Source organism: Lygodium microphyllum, chromosome 3 (genome assembly GCF_053477565.2).
Source record: "Lygodium microphyllum isolate KBCC chromosome 3, Lygodium_microphyllum_v1.1.10, whole genome shotgun sequence".
NCBI lineage: Eukaryota > Viridiplantae > Streptophyta > Polypodiopsida > Schizaeales > Lygodiaceae > Lygodium > Lygodium microphyllum.
In genome coordinates, this window is record NC_141137.1 from 155,445,857 (window position 1) to 155,455,792 (window position 9,936).

Sequence of the window (9,936 nt, forward strand, 5' to 3'; positions counted from 1 at the left end):
CAGGAAGGTTTTCTTAGATGACCTCCAACACGTATGAATGCCCAAAGTTGGTATGAGCTAAAAATGGTCCATATGGAGTCACATCCAAATGGAATGGGATGGTTCTCAGTTTTCTATGAGTTTCCATATTGGACGACCTTAAAGATCAACCACTTGTTGGATTCCATGAATATTTTCAAGGACATGGGCAGCTTTCTATGGGATCACATCACATGAAAGAGAGACACTATAGGGGCACTTATGGATTTAAAGGAGGTAAGAAAGATAGAGGCGCTTTGGCCGTAGTTGAGTGCTGATGGTCGCTTGCAGCTACCTCGTGCTCCTTGGGTTTTGTCCACTAAAGAAGAGTGCATTATGAAGAAAATATTCAAGTCTATCTACACTTCGACGGGTATGATACGTTCTCTCATGTCTACATTTTCCAAAGAAGATCAATTATCAGGGCTAAAATCCCATGATTGGCATAAGATATATCAGGTTTGTACTATGAATGGATTGTAAGTGGCCTGCGTATTTTGCTATTTGGAGTGTAGTTGTTGTTCATAATGCTTTCTCATTTGTGGAAGTTTGTACTACCAATCGTGATCAAAGGATGCCTTACTCCAGAAATACGCGGGGAAATTTACTGGTTGTCGACTTCAGTGCAATGGATATCACATAAGGAGATTAAGACATCCTCTATTGAATCCACAAGGCAGAGAGCAGTGGAGACGGCCTGTCTCTTTGAGAAATACCTGCCTACCACCATGCTCATGATACAAATCCACCTTCTTGTGCATCTTGTAGATGAAGTGGAGATTGTTGGACCTGTCCATATGTGATGGATGTTCTTCTTGGAGCAGTTCATGAAAACCCTAAAAGGCTTTGTGCGACAACGAGCTCAGCAAAAAGGTAGCACGGTTGAAGGTTGGTTGGTATCCAAGGCACTAGTGCATATTTCACAATGGCTACTAACAGTGGATTTAGACAATAGTATGCTATGGTCACTGAAGGATGATGGTAGACCGACTAGAGATGTGGTGGTTGGAAATGGGGTAGAAAAAAGAATGGATGCTGCAATGGAGGAGAAAGTGAATCGCTTTTGTATATTGCACCATGCCTCCATATGGAGATGTGGCTTGCTAGATACCAGCAAGCTAAGAAAGATCGAGAGGAAGCGTGATCTGAATTTCAACGTGTACAGGCCATCGATTAATTCGATATCATGAGTGCATGGAGGAGATGCCATGGTTTATGTCAACACGATGGTTGCATGGAGCTTTGACCGCAACATCTCGCGAAGGGGCAGAGGTCTCAACCGAGGAGTGGGAATTCTCGAGGGGATGTAGTCCAAAGGTGATAATGTGTTTAGGGTTTGTCGTATCTATATTTTATATGCGACAACTAATTGAGTGTTTCAATGTACAGTACAAAATATATAGTGCAACATGGTCACGTGGACGGCATTTTCGCATGGAGCGTATTGACAAAATGCACTCCGCAACAGATTGTAGTATCATGGCAAGGTTTGAGCAAGAGAGCCGGCGATGAGCAACGGATCCAAACATGGCTATAGATGAGATGGAGTATTTTGGAAACTTGCAAAGTATTGTCACAGTGGATTACCGTAGCTTCTCCATGATCCTATTCGATGTGCAGTGGTTCAAAGTTGTACTTGCAGAAGCTCAAGCAATAGTTTGACGAGGTCCATCTGGATTTCTCAAAATAGATTTTTTTAAAAAATGGATGGATTTGTGCGACACATTTGTGTTGCCAACTCATTGTGAACAGGTGCATGAACTCATGTGTTTTTTAATTGTATTATGACATGGTACATGTCACAATAGTTAAATATCTCTTGTACATGATTGTGAACATATAATTTTCTATCCAAACCCCCGACAACCTCAATGGTGGTATGTTATACCTTCAGCTCCCTGAAGTGCGAGAGTATATGATCGAAGTGATGTTCTGAGAATAGATGAGGACAATATGCAAATAGAGGGGTGGATATTGCAAGGCGTGGAGCCCACCGAAAGCTTGGAGCATGTAGAGGAGCCAGCATCAGGTAACAATGATGGAAATATAGAAGTCCAAGAATTCTTTGAGAACGAGGTAGACTCATCCTTTTGTGGTGACATATCTATCAACTTTCCAGTGTATGCGGAGTTGTGTTAGAAGATTTGTTAGAAGTCAAGCTCAATAGGTACGTCTTTATGTGTGACCGACATTTGTGACAGCTAGGTGTGTGTTGTCTCCATGTGACTACATTGAATAAGTTGGGTTTATGTTAGTAGGTGACCTGACTAGAGTTAGTCAGTCTAGTCAACACTAAGACTAGGTTACTTTACATTGTATTGTGTGTTTCTCAGTTAGTGTGAAATAATGAAGAAAGCTATGGGAACCTAAAGGTTCATGGAGATTGAGTTTCCATGTCTCTCTCTCTCTCTCATCTTTGAACATGGTATCAGAGAGTTGCCAGGTTGAGCTCTCTGGAGCAGGAGGAAGCCAAGAAGACTTGCAAGAGTGGAAGATCAAGGGTTCTCAAAGATCAAACAAGCTATCATTGTGATGGAAGGTAGGCATTGCGTGATTGCTTACTCTATGGTTCAAGCTACTGTCTGTGGCTTGTTTAGAGCCTTTTGAAGGGGGTATTAAGCACTAGTGTGTGCTTCATCATCATCATCATCATCAAATTGAGTTGCTGGAGCAAAGGACAGATCTACGTAAACTGTGCCTGTATTCTACAGACATCTTCGTGTGGCTGAAAAACATCATATGCAAGTGATATGAAGTGGCTAAATGCCTGATAGAGACTAGTGGAAGGTACTTGAAGAGTACAAGATGTAAATGCTTATGTGAGAGCTCACCTATGAGGTGAAAATAGAGATTGTAGGTCTGCAACAAACAGTGGCCTGCTATATACACGCATTACAAAGCATGTATGCATTTATGACATGAATCTGGAGCCCTCAAACAAACCCAGAAGCATCGATGGAGCAAAGGTATATGCCAATAGGACATATGTACAAAATGAAATGCATTTGAGTTGAAGTTGCTCACTGAAATCATTTAGATTTGAAATATGTTAATGGCTGAAAACTATCATACACAGTGAATGACAAGCATTGTATCTTGTTGAAGAAATACATGTCACTTTGGAGCTTCTATCACCTATATGAACTGACATATGCATGTGAATGTATGGAGGATTGAGGAAAGCATTTGATGCTGCTGAATATTCAAATCTGAACTTGAAATAAGTCCCTTGACAGTGCTTGGGCTGGTTGTGAATAGTCATGGTTATGAACAGTCATGTACTCTTTGACAGTGATTAATGAAGACAGGTTGTCTATGCCTACTCAAATGCTCATGTATTGAACTTGCCACTACAAAGTAAATGTATGACATGTCTTGAGGACTTTTGAAGCTGAAATACATCTTGGTTGCCAGAATATTGGTTGTTGGTGATCTGTAAGCAATTTTATGTCAGTTATACTTGCTGGTTATGCATTGTTTTGTGCCTTTGTGCTTATGTCTTGCTTGCCAAATGTACTAGTAGCTATCTGGGAAGTTTTGGGACATGTATGACATGAATACCACTCAGTTTCGACCTCGAAAGTGCTGCTGGTTACTCACACTTTATAGTTTTTAGACTGCATGTATTCACCCTGGCAGTGAGGTTGCAGAAGCTTAAGCTGAAGCAAGTACATAGCTTATGTGTTGACAGTTATACCTATAGCTGAGACCACTTGTTTGTGGGCTATTTTGGGTCATCATTGGGCTGAAATACCCTGGTTTTTTACTGCAATTAATTGCAAAAAATTGTCCTAAACTGTTGTGGAGTGAACTTGGTCAGTGATACTTATTGACTTGCAGGGAGTCAAGTTGATAGACAGTCTATTGCATCATGGCTAATGCACATGGGATTGACAATATCACTCAGATAGTTGGAGAAAAGTTAGACAACAAGAACTTTGCATTATGGAAATTCAGGATGAAAGACTTTCTGGTTGGCAGAGGTTATTAGGATCTATGTACAGGAGATGAGGCTGCTCCTGAGTTGCCTGCAACGAATCCAACCAATGAACTGAAAAGAGCTTATAGGCTATGGAATGAGAGAGCATGCAAGGTGTTGCATTGGTTTTCTCTATGTATATTTGATGTTATGGTAATTCAAATCACTGGATGTGAGACTGCGAAGGATGCTTGGGACATACTGATGAAAAATTATGGAACCATGACACATGCATGAAAGATCCAGTTGAAACAGTAGTTCAACAACGTGTCTAGGAATGGCAGGGGCATCCAGGTGTATACCACGGAGATTAAGACCATAGCTGATCAACTTGCTACCATTGGCTCAAGTGTATCAGAAGATGATATGATTGTTGTTGCCTTGAATGGATTAGGGAAAGAGTACAAAGCTTTTGACACATCCATCTCTGTTAGAGAAGAGCCCCCTACCTAGGAAGAGCTAGTTGCTTTGTTGCTGCATGAGGAGGTCAAACTTGGTTTGAAAATAGGTTCCAATGCATCTCAGAGTAGAGACACTGTGTTATACTCTAGCCAGCGTGGCAGAGGATTTAGATGTCGTGGTGACACTCGTAATGCTTATGGACAGCAACAACAACAGGGTAATTGGCATAGTGCAAATACACAAGACCAGCGTGGATCTGGATAGTTTAGAGGCAGGGGGAGATCACCCCAAGGTAGAGGTGGTGGATCTGGTTCATGGCAATCTTTTGATCAGTCCAACAGGGACAAAGATTGCCATTATTGTGGTAGGTATGGGCACATTGCAAAGGATTGCTACAAGAAGCAGGGAGATATGAAGGCAAAAAGTAGACATCATGGGCACTATGCATCTTCCAGTGGTGCTCATGATGAGTAAGTTGATAGACTCTTTTCCATGCAGCATGTATTCAAAAATGCATCAACACATGATAGAGATGATAGATGGTACATTGACTCTGGAGCATCAAACCACATGACAGCGCATGGAGAGTGGTTTGATGAGATGGTTGAAGATACACATGGTCATGTATATACTAGGGATGACACCCAATATTACATAAAGCATAAAGGGATTGTTCCTCTTATGATGCCTGATGGCAAGAAGAAAGGCTTGCATGATGTATTACATGTACCGACTATAACAAAGAATCTTTTGTCTGTGGGTCGAATGGCAGAACAGAATCTGCAAGTGAGATTTAACAAAGATGGATGCTTCATTGAGGAGTATGGAAATGGCTGCAAGTTAATTGCCAAGGGCAAAAGGGATGGCAGGATGTTTACATTGGATGCAACCATTCCAGGACTTAAGGCAGCCATGTTTGCTCATGATGAGAGTGCCATTCGGGATGTAGAGATTTGGCACAAGCGGATTGGACATGTCAATGTACAAAAGCTGAAATCTATGCAGTAGAAGGAAGTAGTACTTGGATTACCTAAATTCAAGTATAATGACTTTGGTCATGTATGCCCTGCATGTCAGTTTGGGAAGCAGGCACGGTTTCCTTTCATGAAATATGTAAAAAACAGCACTAGGCCTTTACAGTTGGTGCACTCTGATGCCTGGGGTCCTTCACATAATGCTTCTTTTGGAGGTGCATGGTATTATGTCTCATTTATTGATGATTTCAGCAGGTACACTTGGCCTTATGTTTTGAAGCATAAAGATGATGTGTTTGATGCATTTAAAGACTTCAAGGAGCATGTTGAAAATGATTTGGGCTACTACATATCCTATTTGAGATCAGATGGAGGAGGTGAATATGTCTCTAATTACTTTGACATGTATCTTGCTAAATATGGGATCAGAAGATAGCTCAGATGTAGCTATACACCGCAGCAAAACTGTGTTGCAGAGAGGAAAAATAGGGTCCTAATGGAATCATCTAGAGCTATGTTCAATGAGAAATATCTACCAAATGGATTGGGCTAAAGAAGTGATGACTGTTGTTTATGTGCTGAATCGAATCCCTACAACAGGGATTCATGATGTCACTCCATATGAGAGGCTGTATGGTCATAAACCTAATATTTTGCACTTGAAGGTATTTGGCAGCATTGCATATGTGTATATACCGAATGAGAAGAGGAAGAAATTGGATCCTAAGGCAGTGAAGAGTGTGTTTGTGGGATATGCACAGGAACGGAAAGCTTATAAGTGTTATGTACATTCTACGCATGAAACACTCATCAGCAGAGATGTGGTATTTGATGAGTTAGCATCCTAGTATGGGAATCCTGTTGCAGTGCCTAAAGATGGCTCACCCAGTATGAGTCATGCTAAAAATACTCCTACAAAGAGTACTTCCATGAGTGGTCAAACAGGTGATGTATCATCTACATTGAGTCCTTGGACATGACGATTGCGCAGTCACACTACTGCATCCATTGACATGGATATGTCAATGAGGGGGAGAACAAATAAGGAAAAAGAAAAGGTTTTTGAAGATGTAACAGGTCCACTCACTGCAGGTTATGATTCATCTAGCAATGACAGCTTAGATAGTGAATTGGGGATTCCGTCTGTTATGACGCCAGGTGCTAGGTAGAGTCATTATGTGCTGCCTCATGAGAGGCAAGCTCATAGTGAGCCACAGCTCAGGAGATCAGAGAGGGTCAAACGACCTGTTGATAGGTATACTTACACTGGATATTTAGCCCATCATTATGCTTATATGACGAAAGTAATAGGTTTTAGAGAACCAAGTAAGTTTAATGAGGCAATTGCAGATGAGGATTGGTGTGCTGCAATGGATGAGGAATATTCAGTTTTGGCTGAAAATGACACATGGGATTTGGTACAGTTGCCTGAGGGCAAAGCACCTATTGGCTGCAAGTGGGTGTATAAGGTAAAATGTAAATCAAATGGATCATTGGAAAGATACAAGGCCAGGCTGGTTGCAAAAGGGTATGCGCAACAATATGGTCTTGATTATGAGGAGACTTTCAGCCCTGTAGCAAAGATGGCTACAGTAAGAACTGTGATTGCTTTGGCAGCAGCTAGAGGCTGGAAACTATGGCAGATGGACGTAAAGAATGCCTTTCTGAATGGAGAGTTACAGGAAGAAGTTTACATGGAACAGCCTAAAGGCTATGTACATCTAGAATTTCCAGCACATGTATGCCGGCTGAAAAAGGCATTATATGGGCTGAAACAGGCACCCAGAGCATGGAATGCTTGCATCAGCAGTTATTTGCAGCAACATGGTTTTCGATTGGATGATGTTGATCATAGTTTGTTTGTGAAGAAGACAGATCATGGCTATGTATTTCTAGTGGTCCATGTTGATGACTTAATCATTACAGGAGATGATGAAAGCGGGATTGCTGAAGTAAAGACATGTTTACAGGTTGAGTTTAAGGTCAAGGGCCTAGGAGAGCTGAAATATTTTTTGGGGATTGAGGTTGTCTCTACACCTCAAGGCATATGGCTGCTACAGAAGCAGTATGCTTAGAACATGTTACAGAAATATGGTATGGTTGATTGCAAGCCTATGGATACGCCTTTAGAGCAGAATGTCAAGCTGCAGATTGATGTTGGGACAGAGATTGAGAATGTTACCATGTACAAACAGATGGTAGGCAGCTTGATCTATCTCACAATCACTAGACCTAACTTGAGTTATGCTGTGGGGCTGATCAGTCAGTTCATGCAGAAGCCTCGCAAACCACACTTGGATGCAGTCAGGAGAATTCTGAGATATGTAAAGAGTACCATGGATCATGGACTATTTTATGCATATGGGAAACCCCTTGACTTGATGGGGTATATTGATGTTGATTGGGCTGGTTGCACGTATGATAGGAGGTCAACTAGTGGTTATGCATTTGGATTGGGTAGTAGCATGATCAGTTGTTGGTAGAGTAAGAAACAACCTACAATTGCACTGTCGAGTACGAAAGCGGAGTATCGTGATGCAGCCTTAGTAGCTTGTGAAGTTATGTGGTTACAGAAATTATTGAATGACTTGGGAGTACACTTGGATAGCAAAGTCAAGCTGTACTGTGACAATTTGAGCAGTGTCATGTTAGCAAGCAATCATGTTTATCATGCAAGATCGAAACACATTGAGGTTCACTACCATTTCATCAGGGAAATGGTTTTAGCAGATCAGATTGACTTGGAGCACGTGAAGAGTGAAGACTAGGTAGCAGACATCTTTATCAAATCACTTGGTAAAGATAAGTTCATTCACTTTAGACAGCTACTTGGAGTGATGCAGATGACTTGAGTTTTTTTTTAAAGCTTGAGGGGGAGTGTTAGAAGTCAAGCTCAGTAGGTATGTCTTTATGTGTGATCGACATCTGTGATAGCTAGGTGTGTGTTGTCTCCATGTGACTACATTGAATAAGTCGGGTTTGTGTTAGTAGGTGACCTGACTAGAGTTAGTCAGTCTAGTCAACACTAAGACTAGGTTACTTTACATTGTATTGTGTGCTTCTCAGTTAGTGCGAAATAATGAAGAAAGCTATGGGAACCTGAAGGTTCATGAAGATTGAGTTTCCCTTCTCTCTCTCTCTCTCATCTTTGAACAAGATTGACATGGGACCATAGGATACTTTATACTTGGAGCATCCACCTACTCAATTCGTTGATGAATCCCTTATAAGGGTACATAAGATATGAATTTTAAGAAAGATCATTTTTTTAAGATTTATATTACTGTGCTTTGTATGATTTATATTGATTATGCTAACATCATTTTTTCTTTGTGCAGGTGACCTTTGTGGATATTTAGATAATCGGGATGGGTCGAGGGATGAGCAATGAGGAGCTATAGGAGATCTTCACATGTATGTCTCTAGATCAGATGGCGAGATTCAGAGACATAGCGGACCAAGAGCTGTCTTGGCGAACACCATCAGGCCGCTCTATTAGATCTAATTTGGCGCAATTTGATGCTTCAGTTTCTAACACAGGAGGTCGATGCTCCAGACTTGGGCCAGACGGAGAGAGTGGTTCAGGGGGATGCTACACAGATCCGGATGTAGTGAGCCCGCGGTTGGCTCGGGATATAGATACTACTCCTCGCTCTCGTGGTGATTCGAGAGAGCGTGGCTCAGGTGGTTGCTATGGAAGCACGGACGCGGCATCTCTATCTCATCATTCTGCTAGAGTTGCGTCACCGTCGGGATTTGTCACACCTGCGGGGACGTCTACTCCACTCACTCCAACTTTTGCTTAGCCGTCCCCAGGTGGCACCCTTATGGGTGCTACTCCGTTAGATATACTCCGATAGATACTACCTCAGTAGGTACACCAGATGTATAGGGGTCTCTTGGATATACCCAGGAGTGTGGTCGCAGAGGTGGGAGAGGACCCATCTTAGGCATATCCCAGAGGGGTATGCCTACCTTGTAGATGATAGGTCAGGAGCCATCATCAGGAATGATGAGGGGAGGAGGGTGACGGCTCGCATTTGAGAGTTGTGCCAACAAGTTTTTCGGCACAACGTCTTAGATCATTGGAAGAACATACCAGAGGGGAGCAAGGACTACATAATAGCATCCTTGCATGAGGAGTTTTCAATACTAGCCGTAGCAGATAGGTTTTCTACGGGTTGGATGATGGAGTCCATGCATGCATATATGTCACATAGACAATCGGATGCACGCAAGGCTCTCAAGAGTGGGGCTTCAAAGCCCAAGTGGCTAGACACGGATGACTGGCACTGACTCCAGGAGGAGGCTACAAATTCTCCAGAACATTGGAGACAGCGACGCGAGGCAGCAAGGGCATGACTAGAGGCCGGAGTGGTCCATCATCTTGGGAGTGGTGGCCACAGGACATATCTGGAGAACTTTGTCAGTGTTGCTTTTGTTTTGCTTGCTTATTTTTTTGCAATATCCTTTTACTAACAATCATGTTTCTAACAGTTGTATTTTGTTTTCTTTGCAGCACTCCATTACAAATCGCGATCCCACCGGCCTTGAGACTCAATA